The 23,037-nt window shown below is 45.8% G+C and overlaps 1 pseudogene across 1 annotated transcript in view; it reads right to left on the minus strand.

Moving 5' to 3' along the window:
* LOC308331568 (tax1-binding protein 1 homolog B-like) overlaps window positions 1–23,037 on the minus strand; it is a 30,268-nt pseudogene that overhangs the window by 4,483 nt on the left and 2,748 nt on the right. Inside the window, exons 2-10 of the transcript XR_013966243.1 lie at window positions 21,814–22,054; window positions 13,783–13,885; window positions 12,100–12,344; window positions 10,254–10,410; window positions 4,980–5,128; window positions 3,709–3,799; window positions 2,219–2,404; window positions 935–1,216; window positions 12–149 (exon numbers count right to left, since the gene is read on the minus strand). The product of XR_013966243.1 is annotated as a tax1-binding protein 1 homolog B-like (transcript). The remainder of the gene's footprint in view (window positions 1–11; window positions 150–934; window positions 1,217–2,218; window positions 2,405–3,708; window positions 3,800–4,979; window positions 5,129–10,253; window positions 10,411–12,099; window positions 12,345–13,782; window positions 13,886–21,813; window positions 22,055–23,037) is intronic.

Here is a 23,037-nt window from a genome sequence, read left to right on the forward strand (position 1 = left end):
TGCTCGGCGGCCATGTGGAGGCGGAGCTTCAGCTCCTCCACCTCCCTCTGCAGCTCGGCCTCTGCCTCCGAAAGCGCCACCACCTCCACCTCCCCCGCTCCCGCTCCCGCCGGCCCCCCTTCGCCGCCGTCGCCACTGGTCCCCACGGCCTGGAAGGAAGGAAGGAAGGAGGAGGCGGTGGTGGTGGTCAGTGGCGGTGGAAAAAGTATATTTCACATTTCACATTTTTGGAGTGGTGCTAGAGCCGCTCCAGCGCGTTGGCTTTGTTGCGTTTGTCCGTCCCTCGTGACGTTATCAGGGGGGTCATCAATATGTCCGAAATGTGTCCGTGGCAAAGACAATTTGATTTGATTTGATATTTTACACATACCGTTACAATGTTCATATTTACTGAATGTCAGGTGACGTCTCCAGGTTTCCTTCAGAATATGTGTGGCAATTATTTACTATGAGACAATTTTTTTATGTTGTACGGGTCACTGTGTGCCTTTGTTGTCTTGTATTGTGTATTGTATTGTATTGTATTGTTTTGTATTGTATTGTATCTGTATGCTGCAGGGCGGGTCCTTGGGGTCCAAGACAAATTTCTCTCTTGGGAGACAGAATGAAGAAACCTTGAACCTTGAACCTTGAACACATTAGGAGTCCAACTAGTAGCAGCCTACTAGTGGTTTCTCAAATGTTTTATTCGCAAGGACCCCTTAAATGGAACCAATTAAGGGCGCGCCACCGAGTGGCGCGCTACGAGCTTGTATAGGTCTGCTATTTTTGAAAAATCGAAGAGCGACGCCTGACACAGAAGCATAGGCTTTTTCAGAAAACTGTCAGGATGTAGAAGAACATTCTCAGAGTCTGATCGCAGGTCAGAATGGGTTAATGACATCATAACATGATCATGAAACCACGGCCCGGTCCCATGCAGCCGGCGACTCACCGCCTCCTTGTGCGTCGTCGTCGTCGCTGCGGCAGCGGCGCTGGCGCTCCTGACGCGCTCCAGCCGGCCCTCCATGCGCCGGCACTCGTCCTGGGCGTCGGCCAGGCCGGCGCGCAGCCTGTCGGCCTCCAGCCGCACGCGGCACAGCTCGGCCACGCCGTGGTCGCGGGCGCCCGCCGCCGTCTCGCGCAGCTCGGCGGCCAGCCGCGACGCCTGCTGCCGGGACGCCTGGAGCTCGCCGTCCGTCCGCCGGAGCTGCTCGCGCACGCGCGCCAGCTCCGCCTGTTTATGCGCGTGTGTGTGTGTCGAGGGAGGAGAGTGAGAGGGGGAGGGGGGGTTGAGAGAGGTGTTTGTTACAACAGTTTGCCTGCCAGGAATTGTTTAATCCAGGTTTTTACGACATTCCCGCCTTTTGTTTTACGTGTTTAATCCGCCGTATTGTAATAAATAAAAAGAAACTCTGTCTTTGCCGCGGAGATAGAGACTAGATGCTTTCGTTTTGATGACGGAAGCGGAAATCAACACATGCTGTGGGCTGCTAGGGCTACTGGGAAATTGAGGCCAATGCAAATGAATGGGGTACAATTCCCATAGTCTTGTGCTGTGTCTTCCGGGTGCACCAAGATGGCGGGTGGTGCGATCGGTTCATAACAAACCGAAGGACCTTTTTTCGCCGGATTTTCACGGATCAAAAGCCCAAATAATTCAGCGTATGCTCTAAAGGTAATACAACAATCTCGGCAGCGTAGGATATTTGATTAAAATGCGGGTTACGTGTTTAAATCAGTCAAACTGTTTTAACCCATTCTGACCTGAGATCAGATTCATACGAGGTTTCCACTGGACACACACTGGTCTGATTAACCCATTCTGACCTGAGATCAGATTCTAAAAATGTCAGTCGTTCTTCGAAATTTTCAAAAATAGCAGACCTACAAGCTCATATCGCGCCACTCGGTGGCGCGATATGAGCTTGTAGATCTGCTATTTTTCAATAGCTAAAGCATAACATGATGCCAACACCAAAATGGGTGCCCGGTCAGAATGGGTTAATAATCAATGTCGGGTCCGATTATCGATTAATTGATTAATCGGACCAATCCCTACTAATTCCACCACCTCTACCCCTCTAACCCAAGTAAAGGGCTATTATAAACTCTCACAACACCAACTTTGATGAGGCTAGTATTGCTTTGTTTTCAAAAAATATATATGGTTTCTCCCCAACAGCAGAGATATAGGGGTATAACTAACTTCCACCTCTTTCTCCTCCTCTCCTCTCACCTTGTCTTTCTTGTAGTGCAGCAGCTCTTTCTCCAGGCTGTCCCTCTGCGAGACGCAGCCGCGCAGCCGGTCCATCTCCTCCTGGAACTGCGCGATGGTCACCTCGCGGTTCAGCTCCACCGCCTTGAGCATCTGCAGCTCCGCGCTCAGCTTGGTGTTCTCCAGCTCCGAGCTGCGCAGGTGGGCCTGACGGACACGCACGCACGCATGCACAGACACACACACAACACATTTTGAACTTTAAGCGGTTGAAAAATTGCAGATCTCGCTTGTAGATCTACTTTGTGAAAACGTGGCGCAAATCCTTGAATGTTATATGCTTTCACGGCAAACGTTTTTTTTACTCATATCTTTGCTTCTGTGAACAACATATTTTCAGATGGGGGGGGGTCGGCGGCCAATTACATAGCATGTTTGGGCATACATACACGCGTGCGCGCACACACGAACGCACACGAACGCACACTAAAACAGACGTGTACGAAGAGGAAGGAGACGAGGCAGCGGTGGCCGAAACGGTTTGCGGAGCGGTCTTGATATCGGAAGGTCGCTATAGTTCGTATCTCCCGGACCGGCACGTTAAAATTACCACCGCTGAAGTGCCCTTATTGGACAAGGCATTGAACCCCTACCATGAAATGTTCTATATGAGCAGGGCCATGGCTGTAAACAAGTTCTTGAGCTTAGTCCAGTTACCCTGGGTAAACAACATAGTACCTTTCCTTTTTTTTCCCCTTTACGTATATAGGAGAGAAATAAAAAAAGACGGAAAAAAAAGAAAGGCAGTCAGACATACATACAAATAGAGACGGAGAACATAATGTTACAGGAAATGTCAGGAAATGTCGACAGATTCCCCAACAGAACGGTATAAATCTCAGAATACATTTACCGGGGAAAAGGGTAGACCCATGCAGAACGGGGAAAATATCATTCATTATAGAGCTCTTCAGCCACTTACAAGTTTGTTTTCATTCTGCGCAGTGCATGGTGGGAAAAAGTATACTCAAATGTTTTATTTTTAATGTATCAAAAGTACAAAAGTATCGGCATCAAAGTACGTACTTAAAGTCAAATTACTCATATTGCAGAATGTCCCATTTCACAAGTTCAAATTTGTACGAAATCTTTTGAAAATAACCGATCGAGTAGTTAGTATAGATCGGCTATTTTCAAATGGCCGAAATGTATATGGGGTTGTTGGGTCTCTCTTCTTTTGAATCATGTTTAACGGCCCATTGTTTTCTGAAAAAGTGGTTCTTAAACTATTTCACCCCAAAAATGTATGTAATTGGCCGCCGACACCCATCTGAAAATTCCAGGGACATGAGTTTAAAACGGCAAACGGGCAGATACAAAGTGCACGGCTGCACGCACACACACGCACACACACACACACACACACACACACACACACACACACACACACACACACACACACAGAGCTCCAGCTATACCTCCGTTTAGCCAACATAGGGTGTGGGTCTCACCTTGTAGAGGTCACGCTCGTCCTTCTCGTTCTTCACGTGGCTCTCCAGGATGTCCCTCTCTGCCGTCAGAGCCTTCAGGCGGTCTCGCAGACTGACAGAAACACAACCACCATACCGAGCACATTTTGTTATTATTAACACTATACTTTTGCCGGGGAATTTTTAAGAATAAAGGCGCTAAGCCTAAGGCGAGTGTCGGCAGATTTACTCTGAAAAGCCGCGCCTTCCATTCCCCAAAAGTGCCGTATATGATCCTGTCGGGAGCGGATGAAATCGCTACGTCATGTTGTAGTATTGTTTTGTTGTAGTCATCAGCAGGAACAATCAAACGGAACTTCCTTTTCCTCAAACCGGAAGAATAACAATTAAAGCTCTCGGGTAGCCTGTAGCTTTTGTCGAGAAAAGTCGGTTTGAGGGAAAAGGAAGTTCCGGGAAGATTGCCGACTACAGAACAATACTACAACATGACGTATAGCGATATCATCCGGTCCCGACCGGTTCATGAACCCGAAATGGAATGGTGCCCACTGCCAGGCTATACGTCTCCACTAGTCCCTGCCTAACATTTTTTACTTGGAGACGAAATTGTCAATATATTTAGTCACAGTTTTAGTCATCGTGGCTCAGTTTATATTTCGTTTTCATTCAGCTTTCCTCAGTGTAAAACGGCACTTGACAAACATTTTTCGTCGTAGTCTTAGTCAACGAAATCAACACTAGTTCAGTACTCACCGGTCCAACTGGGTCTCTTTCTGCACTGTGTTCAGTTCTCTACTCACCGGTCCAACTCTGTCTCTTTCTGCACTGTGTTCAGTTCTCTGCTGACCGGTCCAACTCTGTCTCTTTCTGCACTGTGTTCAGTTCTCTACTCACCGGTCCAACTCTTGTCTCTTTCTGCACTGTGTTCAGTTCTCTACTCACCGGTCCAACTCTGTCTCTTTCTGCACTGTGTTCAGTTCTCTACTCACCGGTCCAACTCTGTCTCTTTCTGCACTGTGTTCAGTTCTCTGCTGACCGGTCCAACTCTGTCTCTTTCTGCACTGTGTTCAGTTCTCTACTCACCGGTCCAACTCTGTCTCTTTCTGCACTGTGTTCAGTTCTCTGCTGACCGGTCCAACTCTGTCTCTTTCTGCACTGTGTTCAGTTCTCTGCTGACCGGTCCAACTCGGTCTCCGTGTTCAGTTCTCTACTCACCGGTCCTAACTCGGTCTCTGTGTTCAGTTCTCTACTCACCGGTCCAACTCGGTCTCTGTGTTCAGTTCTCTACTCACCGGTCCAACTCGGTCTCTTTCTGCAGGCCTCTCTGGGTGACTCCCAGCAGGTCCTCCTCCAGCTGCCTCAGGCGGTCCGTGGCCTCCGTCAGCCTCCTCCTGGCCTCCTCCCGCTCCTCCGACAGCCCCTGGGAGGAGCGCAGCAGCTCCTGCATGCATGGAGGAAGGTTAGACACAGTTGTCACACTCAACAATAACAATCCTTCTACATTCTCTAGTTTTCCCGGTTGGACGTCGTGTGGTGGAAGGAACACGTCATTCCGACCGGTTCCTTTCCCCCTCCGTCAGGTGCCCCCCGGCTGCAGGCCAGGAGGGAGGGAGTTTAGAGACCAGGATTACGGCATGTTTTTTTGTGAGGGTATACCTATACCCTATAGGGAACACGGGGAGAACATGCAAACTCCACACAGAAAGGCCCTTTCGCCAACCCCCGCCTCGGGTATAATGGGCACTGATGCCGCGGGGGGAGAGAACACGGTCACACAGCGTCCCCAGCGGGAATCGAACCCAGGACCCGCTACCGACTGTTAGCCTTGCGTTGCGATACTATAACCCATTTTGGGTGCTTTAGCTATTGAAAAATAGCAGATCTACAAGCTCATAGCGCGCCACCGAGTGGCCACCGAGTGGCGCGCTACGAGCTTGTAGGTCTGCTATTTTATAGAAACATAGCTTTTTCAGAAAATGATGTATGTATAGACATGTATGTATGATGTATAGAAGATATTTTTTTCTGGTTGTGCCAGGCTAACCTAACTGTGCCACCGTGCCCCCTCCAAAAAAATAAATCCATTTCCAACGTGGTTTCGTCTGCCTCATGTGAGGCCTTGTTAGAACTTGCTATACTGATTATGAGCATGAGAACACTAAATTACACGTCAGTAACATGTGCTGTGGCAGAACAACACGCCTACACAGTACACACACACGCACACACGCGCACACACACGCACACACTTCACAGCGATAGAATCTCAAGGACATATTGCATGCAGACAGATATATAGCACACCCATCAAACTAAAACAGACATGGAGAGCACAGTATATCAACCTGCATGTCACCCAAACACATGCACATGCGTACGCACACATTCTGTCTGTACCGCACGCACGCACGCACGCACGCACGCACGCACGCCTGGTCTCCCCCTGGGCTTGGCTGTGCGTAGTAGATGACTGTATGATTTTTTTCTTGTTTTTTTACTGCTGGCATTTGGGAAGCACTTTAGCAGTGCATAAAGACCTTATAAAAAGTGTAGTCGTAAAATTAGCAGCCGCAAAATATGTACTTATGTTTTCATGTTAACCCATTCTGACCGGGAACCCGTTTTAGTGTTAGCATCATGTTATGCTTTAGCTATTGAAAAATAGCAGATCTACAAGCTCATAGCGCGCCACCGAGTGGCGCGCTACGAGCTTGTAGGTCTGCTATTTTTAAAAATCGAAGAGCGACTGACATTTTTTAGAATCTGATCTCAGGTCAGAATGGGTTCATCAGACCAGTGTGTGTCCAGTGGAAACCTCGTATGAATCTGATCTCAGGTCAGAATGGGTTAAAAAAAAACTGAAAGGATATTTTCATCAACGGGGGCCACGAGCGGACGCACCTATACAACGCTTTGCTCCCCGCAAAAGCCATGCTGGCACGCGGCTGCGCACGCACACACACACACACACACACACACACACACACACACACACACACACACAGACACACACAGACACACACGGAAACGGACACACAGACACAGACACACGGACACACACACACACACGGATACGTCGTATAACTCAGACAGGCACGCCTGTTGAATGAGATGCAGGACGCTAATAACAGCGTGTGTTACGATGTAATTTATGGCGATTTTGTCCTTCGTAAAATAAAAAAAAGAAAGGGGGAGAAAAAAAAGTAGCAGAGGACTAGAGAGGAAGCAGCCCCCGCTCTTTATACTCTCTATAGCCTGATAGCTGCAACATACATACATGTAGAGACTTCCACCACCAGGGGGCACTATGAGACTGGGACTGGTCCTGGAACAAACACTGCTGGCTTGCTTCACTGCCTATCCTTCCTCCCTCTCTCTCTCTCTCTCTCTCTCTCTCATTCACACACAGTATAAAGTATACTCAAATGTTTTTCTTATAAGTAAAAGCGTCAATACTGCAATGTAGAAATACTCGTTTACAATTACAAGTAACAACAATCCGGAATTCAAAATGTACCAAAAGTGTGAAAGTATATATACTCGTTATGCAGAATGTTCCCATGTCAAGTTTTCAAATACGATGAAAATCCTTTGAAAATATAGCAGAGCTTGTAGATCGGGGCTATTTTCAAATGGCCCGAAATATAGGGCTGAAGTGGTTAATGTATGTTTTGTAATAATATTGTCAAAAAAAACGTAGTGGAGTAAAAGTACAATATTTGTGACGTACTCAAGTAAAGCAAAAATACCTCAAAATTACAGTACAGTACTTAGTGGTGGAAAGCAACTATAAGTACATTTACTGTCTCCTCTCCTCTCCTCTCCTCTCCTCTCCTCTCCCTCTCCTCTCCTCTCTCCTCTCCTCTCCTCTCCTCTCCTCTCCTCTCCCTCTCCTCTCCCTCTCCTCTCCTCTCCTCTCCTCTCCTCTCCCTTCTCCTCTCCTCTCCTCTCCTCTCCTCTCCTCTCCTCTCCTCTCCTCTCCCTCTCCTCTCCTCTCCTCTCCCTCCTCTCCTCTCCTCTCCTCTCCTCTCCCTCTCCTCTCCTCTCCTCTCCTCTCCTCTCCTCTCCTCTCCTCTCCCTCTCCTCTCCTCTCCTCTCCTCTCCTCTCCTCTCCTCTCCTCTCCCTCTCCTCTCCCTCTCCTCTCCTCTCCTCTCCTCTCCCTTTTTTGAGTTTCACCACTCGAGAGTATATTTTCCTGGCCGTGTTGAGTAATGCGCTGCTTGCTAAGTGAGCCAAACTCGTAAAGATGCCCCAATTCTGAAGCCTGACTCATGGCGCGGGGAGACCTGACCTGAGCAGTGCTTTGGGGAGTCAACCAGAGACAGAGAGAGAGACAGAGACAGAAAAATACAAACAGAAAAATGAGTGAGAACAAAAAGGAGAGTAGAGAGAGAGAGAGAGAGAGAGAGATGAACGAGACAGGCAGGGGATAGATAATAGTGAGCGCGTGAGAAAAGACAGACAGAGAGAGAGAGGGAGACATAAAGCTGGACAGAAAACGGAAGACGCCGAATCGCGTGACTGAGTGGTGTGTGGAGTTTGTCCCTTAACTTGGGCAGCGCCCCTGTTTTTCACTCGGGCGGTTTTGCGGACTATACTCTCCTCTCATTCCACACACGCACACTAAAAGGCTTTGCAAGCGGGTGGCATAATGTGTGTGTGTGTGTGTCTGTGTGTGTGTGTGTGTGTGCGACTGCGTGCGAATGGCATGTTAGAATGCCCTTGTGGTGTCGAACCTGAATGCAAGCCGGAGATTGAAGGGGAAGAAGGCATTTTGTGTGTGTGTGTGTGTGTGTGTGTGTGTGTGTGTGTGTGTGTGTGTGTGTGTGTGTGGTCTTGACGTCATGTTTGTTCACTGTGTGGTCGCGATGGCATCGTCCCTGACGCCAGATGCCCCCGAGAAGCTGTGCCCCCGAAATGCGTTCTGGTCGACTGACTCAGGTCGTTAAAAGTGAGAGAGAGAGAGAGAGAGAGAGAGAGAGAGGGAAACTGGCACATGCACGCATGCAGGACACGCGCGCACACACGCACGCACGCATGTCGTGGCTTTGGGACGTTTGTGTGCGTGCCGCTCAAATAGGGACACAGTTTTTCCCTCAATCAATTGAGGCCTTTGATGTCCCACACACACCTGTGATCAATGGAGAGAAACCGTCTCCGCTCACAAGACCGAGCAGAGACTGTCTGTCTAAAGTGCACACACACACACACACACACACACACACACACACACAGATTAGTATCTGTGTGTCTACCTACTCATGCATCTACGGAGACACAAGTCTGTGTTCTCTTTCTAACTTGGCGTGTCTGCAGAGCAAGTGTATATAGAGTTCGTCTGTACTATAAGGTCGCGACGGAAAATGTTCGTCGACTACCTTCTTTCGCTGACGAAAACTAAATGGAAACGACAATTTTAGTCAACAAATGATGACTAGACTGATATGTCATATAGGGAGGGACTACTGGAGAATAGAATTAAATTAAAAGACGTACTTTTACGTTTGGTTGCGCTCTGAAGATAGCAGCTCTACAAGCTCACAACGTGTCGCCATTTTGACACCATCAAGGCCCGCCAAAATACATTTTCGTATTCAATCCCTCCTTAACATTTTAGTCTAGTTTGTTTATATTTGTTGCCCAAATATCCAATATATTTTGTCATAGTTTTACTCATCATATAGTTTAGTTCTTATTTAGTTTTCCTCAGTGAAAAAAGGTGTAGTCGACGAACATTCTCGTCATAGTTTAACGGCCTATATATTCATTATACTCCAACACAACATGACGGCACAAACACATCTCTGTTTTTACTAACCCAAACGGCGGTCACCATATGACCTCAAACTGGAGTATATGAATAGGCTTTAGTCGACCAAATCAACACTACTCCACCCCCCCTTTTTTGGTGTTAGCATTATGTCATGCTTTTAGCTATTGAAAAATAGCAGATCTACAAGCTCTCGGTGGCGCGCTACGAGCTTGTATAGGTCTGCTATTTTGAAAAAATCGAAGAACCACTGACATAGAACATGGCTTTTTTCAGAGAAAACTGTCAGGATGTACTAGAAGACATTTATAGAATCTGATCTCAGGTCAGAATGGTTAACCTGGTTGTGGGTCCCCAGTAGAGTGCAGGTGTGTTGTGTCTCTCTCTCTCTCTCTCTCTCTCTCTCTCTCTCTCTCCCCTGGTTGTGGGTCCCCAGTAGAGTGCAGGTCTCTCTCTCTCTCTCTCTCTCTCACCTGGTTGTGGGTCCTCAGCAGAGTGCAGGTCTCTCTCTGTCTCTCTCTCTCACCTGGTTGTGGGTCCTCAGCAGAGTGCAGGTCTCTCTCTCCTGCTCTCTCTCTCTCTCTCTCTCTCTCTCTCTCTGTCTCTCTCTCTCACCTGGTTGTGGGTCCTCAGCAGAGTGCAGGTCTCTCTCTCCTGCTCTCTCTCTCTCTCCTCTCTCTCTCTCTCACCTGGTTGTGGGTCCTCAGCAGAGTGCAGGTCTCTCTCTCTGCTCTCTCTCTCTCTCTCTCTCTCTCTCTCTCTCTCTCTCTCTCTCTCTCTCTCTCTCTCTCTCACCTGGTTGTGGGTCCTCAGCAGAGTGCAGGTCTCTCTCTCCTGCTCTCTCTCCTGGTCAGCCGTCTCTGCTCTCCTGCAGCTGCTTCCTCTCCGCCTGCAGGAGGCGCACGGTGACCAGGAGCTCCCGGCGCTCCTGCCGCTGCGCCTCCTCCTCCTCCTTCTCCTCCGGGAAGGGGGAGAGAGAGAGAGAGAGAGAGAGAGAGAGAGAGAGAGAGAGAGAGAGAGAGAGAGAGAGAGAGAGAGAGAGAGAAAAAAAAGGGAGTTGATGATGGGAAGTGGTGTATAAAAGCAGTGGTTTTCAACCAGTGGTCCCTGAGTAGATCTTCTATAGATCTGTATTTTCATAAAGATGTAGTATAATACAGTACACTTGAAAGCTTGAAATGGGACATTCTGCACAGTGACTACTTTTACTTTTGGTACTTAAAAGGTGTAGGGAAACGGAAATGTGAATCAATTTATTTGACGTTTCGGGACGGTTTCAGTCTCAGACTGAAGTTTCTGAACCCAATCAGAGCGTCGTGTCCCTTCAGGCGATGGACGGTAGCTAGGGACGGTAGCTATGCTAGTGTGTGTTTGTTACAAGTCAGATGGTTGGCCAGCTGTATACCAGTTTACTATACTGTTATGTGGCTTATTTCTACCCTATAATGTTTTCGGATACATATTTTAGCGCGATGATTAAGTCGAAACCGAGTAATACACTGTCTGGATGTTATCTTGAATGGGAATGAAAACGGAGGATTCCTGTAATCAGTAGCAGCTGTGCTGCACGGATGCGCCGATAATATGGGGAATTAACGGGTGAGCTTCATTTTTATTGGCTTTTATTGATGTGTAATCTCTACGCGTCATCACGCAGCACGTTTTCGTTTTAATAGATAAATAAAACAATCGTTTTTTATGGACTTTTGATATAAAAACACACAGAAATGAGAATTTGCCAATTTCTTTTGGCATCCATTGTTAGGTATGCCCCATATGATGACCACGGATATATGGTCTAAAGTGTTAAAAAAAACGTCTTTTTCATTTCACTACGCCTTTAAGTACATTTTGAATGCCAATTACTGTAGAAGTATGATAAAAAACTAATAAAACTTTATTTGTATAGCACCTTTCATGACATGAAACGCAGCTCAAAGTGCTTTATGTAGAAGACCTTTTTAGAATCTGATCTCAGGTCAGAATGGGTTATCGCGAACGCAGTGATTGCGAACGCAGTGAGCACTTACTATGATACCTAGCAGATCATGTCTGTCTGTCTGTCTGTCTGTCTGTCTGTGTGTCCGTGTGTCCCCCCCTTTGTGCCCATATATGGAGCTGGAGTGATTTGTTTGTGATTGATGCAACACACTCCATATTTGGTCGTATAGCTGCTTTGGGGGACTCCTTATATGGTTATGGCTAAGTTAAAAACTTAACTTAAAAAAATAATAACTTAAAAATAAATCTTAAAGGTAGAGGTCAGTGATTTCACTTAATTCAAATATCACTTATTTTTTTGTTTTGTTGTGATAATCCTCTCTACTATAGAGTGTGCTGACCATATAAGGAGTTCCTCCCTGTCCCCAGTTAACCCCTGGGGGTCAAAAAACCGTAGGTTTCGTTTTTGTTCTCTATCCTGATTGGTGTGTCCCAAGGCAAAAACGAAACCTAAGGGTTTTTGACTGAAATCACTGACACCCCCTTTAAAAAAACCCAAATATGTACGAGCTGCGTTCGCTTCCCGCGTCTGCGCGTCTTACTGGTAATATGAGCAGGAAAACATGGAGGCGTGTGCAGTGCGCAGGCGGGCGGGCGGGTGCATGGACCCGTGCGCGGCGTGGCGTGCTCATATATATACCTCCATCAGGCCCATCGTGGTGGCGTTGGCGTTGGCGGCGGTGGTCTTGGCGGTGGCGTTGGCGGTGACCACCAGGATGTCCGAGTTGCCCTCGTCCTCGGTGACGAGAAGCTCCTCCTCCTCCTCCTCGCCGGTGGGCGTGGCCGGGCGGAACATGAAGGGCGTGCTGGCGCCGCGGATGTCGCCGCCGTGCGTCACGTAGCAGAACTGGTAGAACTCCCCGTCCGACTTGGGCACGTAGTAGCCTGCGTGTGTGTGTGTGTGTGTGTGTGTGTGTGTGTGTGTGTGTGTGTGTGAGAGAGAGAGAGAGAGAGAGAGAGAGAGAGAGAGAGGTTGCGGTTGTGTTTCAAATGACAATCTGACGTCTTATACTCTCTTCCATTAAAGGGACACTTCACCCTTTTTGCAAAAAAATATATGTTAATGACGTTTAGAAGCTTTAGAACACTTTCCTGGGGGTATTTATGTGTGTAATATGTGGTTTTAGATATTTTAGATTGTAGCAGTGAGCCTGTTGTCTCTGATGTCATGGACACTGGTCTCACTACCTTCCTGGACTACATTTCCCATACTTCTTTGGTGCACTGATCCTCCTTGTGGATAGGGGGGAAAGCTGTCTTACTGAGACAACATGTAGTCCAGGAAGGAAGTGAGCCCAGTGTCCATGACATCAGAGACAACAGGCTCACTGCTACAATCTAAAATATCGCAAGATACAAGATAGAATACAAGATAGAACGGACAAGAAAAACAAAAAGTGAGTGAATTCAATGTTATGCTGCCCCCCCCTCCCTCCCTCCCTCCCCCTATAGTGTCATTTATTTTCTCATATCAAGAATCTCCGTTTGGATTGATTTGTGATGTTGCTCAGTGTGTGGGGTATATAGTCATCAGTCATATGTTTGTGTTTTTATCAATCTCATCATTATTGCGAGTCTCTCGGTTTACATTACGTTCGTCTTTATTTTCTCTCTCTTTTTCATTTCCTGTACCTGTTTTGTTTGTGGTATAATATATAGTCTCTGTTCATTTGGACGATTCTTTCAGAAAATGCTCAGTAAACTAAAAATAGAATCTTAATAAAAAGACGCGTGAAGAAAAAAAGAGTTGCACTACCGAGGCCAGGTTCTATACCGTCTTAAAGGCTGGATATACTTCTGTGCGCACTTATAACTTATAACGTCAAGTATATAAATCCGGCTTTTAGACGTGGAGTCTAACGTCTGACGGAGAAGCGCATACAGAGCACACAGCAGCGCAGCAACGTATCCCGCTAGCACGCCGACCGCCTTTTTTACTGACGCGAGCCACAGAGTGCTCTCATATTTTCACCGTGTAATATCTGACCGTTTCAAGCCCAGTAAAACCAGTTCAAGGGCCCTCGCCGAAACGTGCGTGTGTGTGTGCGTGTATGTGTGTGTGTGTGCGTGTGTGTGTGTGTGTGTGCGCGCGTGCGTGTGGTGGTTATAGAGGTGTTCTTGCTCCCGGGGCCGCGGTTGCGGTTGTGTTCCTTTTAATAAAAATAAAAGGGCTGGTTTTTATATGCACTGTTAAAACGGAGGAGTTACCTTGGAATACCCTGGGTCTTTACACCGAGCGGTTTACATAGCGAGGGCGTGTGTGTGTGTGACGTGTGACGTGTGTGTGTGTGTGTGTGTGTGTGTGTGTGTGTGTGTACTTTACCCTGGAACACCACGGTCCGGTGCACAGTGCCTCCCGGTTCATAGTTTTCAGGCATGGGGGACCACAGAAAGGTGTAGTAATCCCGGGCCGTGCTCCATCCCACCTGAAGAGACGCACACACACACACACACACACACACACACACCGCGATGACGTTACCATGAGTTGTTCATCCACGACGACACCATAGGGCAGCGAAGGAACGCGACGTTGACAAAAGAATATGTCGGATATGTTCAATACTAATCCGCGCCGTCGCGACGGAATCTTGTATTGTACGTCCAAAACAGGAAATGGGAATAAAATAATAACGTGTGTTCTAATAGGTAGTTGTTATTATATATATTTTTTTATATATTCTTCATTTAAAAAAGTGAGAAAAAGGTACAGTCGACGAGCATTTCTCGCCTTAGTTTTTTAGTCGACAAAATCAACGCTGACTCCTAGGGAGACATCGAATTTCTCTTTTGGGTCACGGCGGGCTCAAAAAAAAAACTGTTTGGGGAACCACTGCCGTACGTACACACACCACAAGTTGTGTCCGTTTATTGATATATATGTTGTCGTGGACGTAAATTAGCGGCCAAAACAAGGCAGGATTGTGCAAACCCGGGTTAGAGGCAAGAGTGGAACTATTTAACCCATTTTGGGCGGGCACCCCTTTTGGTGTTAGCATCATGTTATGCTTTAGCTATTGAAAAATAGCAGATCTACAAGCTCATAGCGCGCCACCGAGTGGCGCGCTACGAGCTTGTAGGTCTGCTATTTTTGAAAAATCGAAGAACGACTGACGTAGAAACATAGCTTTTTCAGAAAACTGTCAGGATGTAGAAGACATTTTTTGAATCTGATCTCAGGTCAGAATGGGTTAAGACCCGACACACTCCTCCTCCTCCTCTTCCCTTCCCCTCAGTTCCTGCCCCCCCTTTTTTTAGGCTCAGAAAGAGGGCCAGAGGCGTGCGTGCGTACGTGCGTGCGCGCGCACATGCGCAGTTTAATACCAGCGCAGAGCAGTCGACGAGAACAGCCCTGACAAAGAGAAGGGGGTGTAGAAGGGGGAAGAAGTGGAGCTTTTTTCTGTTCTTTTTTTTTTTTTTTTAAAGTACGCAAAAAGGGAAAAGAAAAAAAAAGGTGAAAATTTTACGCAGAATAGCACGGGGGGGAGATGTAATTATATGAATTTCATGTGTTGTTAAGTGACAGATGATGAAAGGAGACTTGCGAACATCATAACTCCAGTCCCGTGTCGTAAAGCTGTCGCACACAATCACACTCCCTCTCTGTCTAGACCGCTAAAACACGCGCGCATGCGCGCGCACACACGCGTGCACACACATGCGCGCGCACACAGACACACGCACACAGCCCACATGTGCTGCATACATGCAAGTGATATTACATAACTGAGCATGCGGGTGGTTTTGACACCATGCAGTGGGACCCGTGCATGGAAGTTATATTATGGAACCATGCCTCCATTTTAGACCAGAGAAAGTTTCACCATCCCCATGGCTCATGAGACTATATAGGAAGACAAAACCTATAACTATAACGTAGAACGCCCTACCAACAGCCATTAAGACATGTTGTGAATCCCTTATTGACTCTTTCAAAACCGCTCTCAAAGGGGCTGCAATTCAAAACTGGCCCCCGTAATGTAGCCACAAGTGTAATGCTAAATCATGCATGTCGTTCACAGTAACAGTTGTTGTATTGAGTTGTTGCTTTCGTTTGAAATGTATACCCATTCTGCATATACAGTCAGTCAGTCAATCAATCAATCAATGAATCAACCAATCATATTAGCCAGTGTTCAGTTGACACCACCAGGGTGACAAGTCACACATACACGGTGTATGACTATGTGTACATCCACACGTGTACGTGTATGTATACATATACACCTACATAACACTGATGTTATTATCAATTCAGTCGTGGAAAAAGTACTCACAAGTCATGTTTTGCTTATGTAAAAGTATAGGCTACCAATACCGCAATGTTGAAAAATCGTTTGAAAATAGCCGTTCTAAAAGCTCACAATGCTAACTTGTAGATCAGCAATTTTTTATATATATATGCATATATAATGCATGTTTTGTTATAATAATCAAAACGTATTGTGCTTTTCAAATAATTGCAGTAAAAGTGTAAATATTTGTCTGAGATGTAGTGGAGTAGAAGTACAAGTGTACAGTACTTACTGTATAGTTGCTTCCCACCACTGCTATTAGTATTAGTATTTTTATTTATTTTTTACAAGATTCAGCTTACATGATCCCGCAGTTAAGTTATTAAAACAAAAAACAGGCAAGCAGAAATGTGAGAAGAAGGAGAAGAGAGGGGTTGACACAATCAGCGCCGGATAAAAGAATGTTCAAAGTTAATAGCACGGCTCTATAACTACGTAAAAGTATACACGCCATAAATCAGGTCCGCAATTCAAATGTGTTTCACAGTCTGATAATTATGTAATTATAGTTCCCCCCACTTATCCAAACGCCATTACAGTGAGCTCAATAGTACCGTACCAATCATATATACATGGGAACTGTCAGCGTTCAACACTTTTTTAGCCAAGGCAACATTCTTTCCGACAGAGTCATTCTAGTTAAGACTCTATATCTTGACTACCTATACTATGTACTTTACGAGTTTACGATTAAACTAGTTGCTCTATCGCGTATGTGTCAGTGGTTACCAAAGTGGGGTCCGGCCGGGGACCCCCAGGGGTCCTTTAGGGAGTTCCCTAGGGGGTCCCCCCCAAAGCTAAATGATCGTTTGGAACCAAATGGACCCTTATGGCTATGTAACTCTGAGAGTGTACCCTATATAACGGGTCTGTTTGGTTCCATTTGTATACACTCTCAGAATAACATTGATTTAACAATCTAAATTGGGGGTCCCGGAGATAGAAATGCCATTAAATGGGGGGGGGGGGTCCGTAGACTATAACGCATGTGAAACTGGGGGTCCTTGAAATGAAACAGGTTGAGAATCACTGCTATAGCCGTAAACATCTTCTCTTAGGTGATCTCAGGTCAGAATGGGTTCATCAGACCAGTGTGTGTCCAGTGGAAACCTCGTATGAATCTGACCTCAGGTCAGAATGGGTTAACAAAATGGAAAGAGAACATACAATCAACAGGCGAATAAATAAGTAAGTGGTATACACTCATGGAGCCATATCACTTTCTCTCGAAAACAAACAATACTATACCTATACAATCTTGTTAAAACAAAACAATGGAAATAACTAATTCTATTTGTATTGGTGGTATGACCCGTGACAGGCCAGCGGATACAGGGTTTCGCGGGCTATGTACAGTAGGGGTTTTTATCTATAACTGAAAAAATGTCCTTCGGGGGGTATATAGATAAATAGATAATCTTCCATCCCAGTCTGCTTCAGGTGCGTGATGACGTGCAATGATGTGCATGCATGTACACCCGCATTTCAGGTCGAAGCCGCCAGACATAAATAATTTTGCTAATTGTAGAGTCACGGTTGGTTGACTGACGTTAGCTTAGGTATGGGGCACGCGGCGTTCCGACGCATTGAGGAGTGATGGTATAAAATAATCACAGGCAAAAGAAAGGCAGCTATCAATCAGTCGTTCCAGCGAGCGCCGCCCGCGATGACACGCTAATTACACACACCTGCACAACGGGTTTCTCCCCTGCCAACCCACCGACAACATGCCACGACCGAAAGCACCCTCTGAAATCAGGGGCTTTCTGTGTGCGTGCGTGCATGTGTGGGTGCATGTGTGTGTGCGTGCGTGCGTGCGCGTGTGTGTCTGTGTGTGTGTGTGTGTGTGTGCGTGTGTCAGTGTTGATTTCGTCGACTAATACTATGACAAAGAAATTTCATTGACTGCCTTTTTTCACTGACGAAAAAAGTATATTATACAACAAATAAAAACTAGACTCAAATGTCAGGAAGGGACTATAGTGGACAACAGATCCAGTGTAAGTCATTTTGCACTTGGGTGCATGCTGAAAATAGCAGATCTACAAGCTCACAATACGCCGCGCTGCGACGCGTTGTGAGCTTGTAGATCAGCTGTTTTCAGCAAAGTGTAAAGTCAGTCATTGTCATTTTGTAAAATCTCATGATATTTTAGCCGACTAAAACTAGACACTAAAAACACTAAAACATTCCAGGTGACTAAAATGTGACTAAAACTAAATGAAAACTATTCAAGAGACTCTCAGACTATATGACTAAAACTAAAAATCAACAGTATGTGTGTGTGTGTGTGTGTGTGTGTGTGTGTGTGTGTGTGTGTGTGTGCGTGCGTGTGTGTGTGTGTGTGAATGTGTTTGTGTGTGTGACTGCGTGCGTGCGTGCGTGCGTGCATGCATGCGTATTTGTGTGTGTGTGTGTGTGTGTGTGTGTGTGTGAGAGTGCATGCTTGTGTAGGTGTGTGTGTAGGTGTGTGTGTAGGTGTGACAACATATCAACACCACACATTACACGGCATGCACAGATAACTCAATACAGTCTACTGAGGCCGGACAATTTATAGCTTACACACTGGAAAATAGAAAGGACATGTTTGGTTAGGGTGTATACAGACTTATACACTGTCAGTGTTTGTATTGTATACATTGTTGTCGTGTACAGACAGACACAGTATATACACCTACATTTACCACCAATTGTTTGTTTTTTAAAGAGGCTTGTCCTGGATATGACATTAGCCGTTTGAGCCACTAGGGGGTGTCTGTGTACAACAACTGAATCCTGGGAGTGCCTGTTTTGCAAATTGAGAGAGGCCAACTGACTGTTGTTGAGTCATATAATGGCAGTGAGTCGGATCTCTCACTCACCCGATCACTCACTCACTCTTTGACGTTGTCTGCAATGTACATGAAAAGGTTGAGAGACACAACATGCCGAGTCATCTCTGCAATATGTATGTATGCAGGCTTGTTGGAGAGCAGTACATGCAAACCCCACTAGCATCGCTGCATAGGAAGTGTGTGTGTGTGTGTGTGTGTGTGTGTGTGTGTGTGTGTGTGTGTGTGTGTGCGTGTGAACACAAACTCTGTGCTAACACAAACATTAAATGCCATTGCTAATGAATGGACAATTTTGAGTGTTTGTTTAAACACAAACACTGCGTAAACACAACTGAAGACAAAAATGAGGACGCAAAAATTGTGATTGGGCGGAATGAGACGATGTATGATGATGACGTAAGATGATAAGAGCGCCCCTCACTTCACACAGGTGTGATTTATTTTAATATCTAGCTAAACCTATCGGCTACAAACACAGATAGGCTGAGGCTCCTTCCTATCCACTAATCTCTTAATATTTCTCAATCCGTGCAGGGAGGTGCAAGTCTTCATATCTCTCCCTTAACGATTACAAGTTTAAAGGTTTTCTTGTAATTAAAAACAAAAAAAGATCTTCCAACACAGATTTTTAATTGGCGACATCCTACTGTATATATATATACCGCCTCTGGCAGATACAATGTATACATATGCATGTCTCTCTGCACACGCAATAGCACAGCCACACACACACACACACACACACACACACACACATGACGACAAGATTAACCCATTCTGACCTGAGATCAGATTCATACGAGGTTTCCACTGGACACACACTGGTCTGATGAACCCATTCTGACCTGAGATCAGATTCTAAAAATGTCAGTCGTTCTTCGATTTTTCAAAAATAGCAGACCTACAAGCTCGTAGCGCGCCACTCGGTGGCGCGCTATGAGCTTGTAGATCTGCTATTTTTCAATAGCTAAAGCATAACATGATGCTGACACCAAAATGGGTTCCCGTTCAGAATGGGTTAAAAGAAACCGGGGTGTGCTTGTTACATGAGATGAAGAGCTACCATCAAACGGGTTTCATTAGCAGCGGCTTAACCAGTTACATTTTCCAATTGATTTTCTTTTCCAAATAAACGCGCGGCCGCTTTTATTCTTTTTTTTAATTGAGCCGGCAAGGATTTGAAGTCAGTTCTTATAAAGCGAGGATAAAAAATGTTTGTCTTTTGACTTTATACGAGACATTAACCCATTCTGAACGGGAACCCGTTTTGGTGTTTAGCATCACGTTATGCTTTAGCTATTGAAAAATAGCAGATCTACAAGCTCATAGCGCGCCACCGAGTGGCGCGCTACGAGCTTGTAGGTCTGCTATTTTTGAAAAATCGAAGAACGACTGACATTTTTTAGAATCTGATCTCGGGTCAGAATGGGTTAATCAGACCAGTGTGTTGTCCAGTGGAAACCTCGTATGAATCTGATCTCAGGTCAGAATGGGTTAAGTTCCTCTCGTTCACATTTCCTCTTAACCCATCCGGGACGGGAACTTCCTTTTTTGGTATTTGGAAAATAGCAGATCTATATACAAGCTCATAGCCACGAGCTTGTAGATCTGCTATTTTTTTGAAAAATCGTGAAAATGCGGAGCAAAATGTTTGAATATATATATTCTTTCAGAGCCAACGTTTTTAACTCAAATCTTTGGTTCTGGGGGGAGGGGTCCCTGGAACAACACATTTCAGGTGGGGGGATCGGCGGGCAATTACATATATTTTTGGAGGTCCTTGACATGAAAATGTTTGAGAACGACTGACACATACAGAAACATGAGGTTTTTAAGAAAACTGTCTGTTTAGAAGACATTTGTATAGAATCGACCTCAGTTCTAAATGGCTTAATTACGTGTGAGATTTGATGGCCTTGATAAAAGAGAGGAGGAAGGGGGGGGGGGGGGGGGGGGCAGGAGAGAGGAAGAGAGAGATGGAAAGAGAGAGAGAGAGGAGGGAGAGATGATGAGGTCCTAATAAGAATCAACGTGGCTAATAAAGACCACCAAACGTTTTGCCCCCCAGCAAAGGCCTCCATATTGCATCTAGCCCACCTCACACACCACTCTTCCTTCTTCCCTCTTCCTGCCATGTACAGCAGTGTGTAACCACACCAAAGCGTTCACTCGCGTACTGAAGAGCCAAGCTGTGACGCTAGCTGCTGGAGTCACATGTGTTGATATACCGACTGCCAGCCGAGGGGCCTATTATACCCTTATTGTGCTGAATATATAAGACTATGTTTTTTTCCGATGGAAATGTCCTTAAAAAAAAAAAACGGGGTCGTATTATAATCAGGGACTAAGAGACTATTGAGTCGTCTTATAATCAGAGTGGTCTAATATTCGGCACAATACGGTAATAATGAAGAAACCCCATCACTGTGACCTGCTGCACGGAGGCTTCTATGGCTGTGTCCAAACTTAAAACACGTTGGTTTGCTAAAGACATCCACAGACGTGGTCTTATCAAAACAAAACGCCGGGGGTGCTAAGAAGAACGTCTGGGGACGTTTTAAGCTTCTTTTTTTTTTAATCGACATAGAACGCTAGAATCGCTAAAATATCTTTTGGGGGAAAACAGCCCAGGGAAAAAAAGCCTTGCTCAGTTTCGTGCGCGCGCATACCGTTCACTTCCTCGTCTTAAAACCACTTTTTCCTCTGAATCTATACGCTATGCAGCCGCGCAGCGGATCAAAGCGTGTGGGTGCTCGGCATGGGATCATTTCTGACTTTATGTTGCATCGCGGTTACAATATTAACGCTTCTGAAGAGAAATAACTTCATCGGCGCCATGTAGAGATGGCCGATTTTTGCTATTATTGCCAATATTCTGAAGGATTCCGTCACAGTGGCGCCAGAAGCATTTTTTTGCTTTTGAAAAAAAAGAAGACAGATCTACAAGCTCTCAAAGGCATCGCGGACGCGACATGTTGAGAGCTTGTAGATAGCTCGCTAAGCTAGCATCACCACCAGCCATGGTGGTGTTGTTGTTCGCTTATAGCTTGTTGTACAGGTTAATTTGGCTATACATTCGGAAGAGTTGTATTTTCGATACTAAAAAAAATCGCAGAGACAATCGCCTAATACAAGTATTCGGCGATGATGGACTCCAATCCAATCCCACGTTTGCCGATATATATATATATATTCGTATCGTCACCCCGACCTTTTATTTACCTTGAAGATGCCCACCCAGTCCTTGGGGTGCGGTGTGATGTAAGGGGTGAGGGTATAGCGGCACTCCAGTGGCACCTGGGGCAGGAAACTCTTTCCCACGTTCTGGAAGATGACGTGGGCAAAGTTCGACGTCTCCATGATGCTGACGCTGCTGCCTGGGGGCGACGAGTCCACCACCTGGAAGGACGACATCATGGCCTTGACCTTGACCTTGTCTCGCCGGTCACTTCATTTGTCTGACCTGTGAGGAGGAAAAGGGGGAATTATAGTGTTGGACTAGTTAGTAGTAGTGCTCTCTTGTCATTTGTGGGCAGTAGTAGTACCCCAGGGGTGGGAAACTTTGACGTTGTGTAGAGGGCCACTATATTTCCACATTCACTCCAGAGAGAGCCATAGAAAAAATAGCAGATCTACAAGCTAAAAACCTGCGGTCACTTAATTTGTCACTTCATTTGTCTGACCTGTGAGGAGGAAAAGGGGGAAATTAGTGTTGGACTAGTTAGTATAGTGCTCTCTTGTCATTTGTGGGCAGTAGCCCCAGGGGTGGGAAACTTTGACGTTGTAGAGGGCCACTATATATTTCCACATTCACTCCAGAGGGCCATAGAAAAAAATAGCAGATCTACAAGCTAAAAACCTGTCGCAGTGCGACGCGTTTTGAGCTTGTAGATCGCGCGTCATCGTGCCAAAACCTTACACGTTCTCATGAAAGACAGTTGACCTGCCCTTAACCCATTCTGAACGGGAACCCATTTTGGTGTTTAGCATCATGTCATGCTTTAGCTATTGAAAAACAGCAGATCTACAAGCTCATACGAGCTTGTAGGTCTGCTATTTTTGAAAAATCAAAGAACGACTGACATTTTTTAGAACCTGATCTCAGGTCAGAATGGGTTAATCAGACCAGTGTGTGTCCAGTGGAAACCTCGTATATGAATCTGATCTCAGGTCAGAATGGGTTAAATAGGCTACCCGCTGCTATATTACTATTATTATTACATCACAACATAATGTTATATCATTGACCTAAATGGAGTTTACTGTATATCCACATGATAGCATGATTGTTTTTTTCAGAAATTACATGTACATGTGGAAAACTTTAGTTAACCCATTGACGCCTGGTGTAACGTATACGTTGTTCTACCCTTGATGCCGGCTGTGCTCTCTGTGTCTCATCAGCTATTGCTATACATGTAGCAACATAACTATTTAAAAAGAAAA

The sequence above is a fragment of the Protomyctophum bolini genome, assembly GCF_963924005.1.
Source record: "Protomyctophum bolini genome assembly, chromosome: 17".
NCBI classification, from domain to species: domain Eukaryota; kingdom Metazoa; phylum Chordata; class Actinopteri; order Myctophiformes; family Myctophidae; genus Protomyctophum; species Protomyctophum bolini.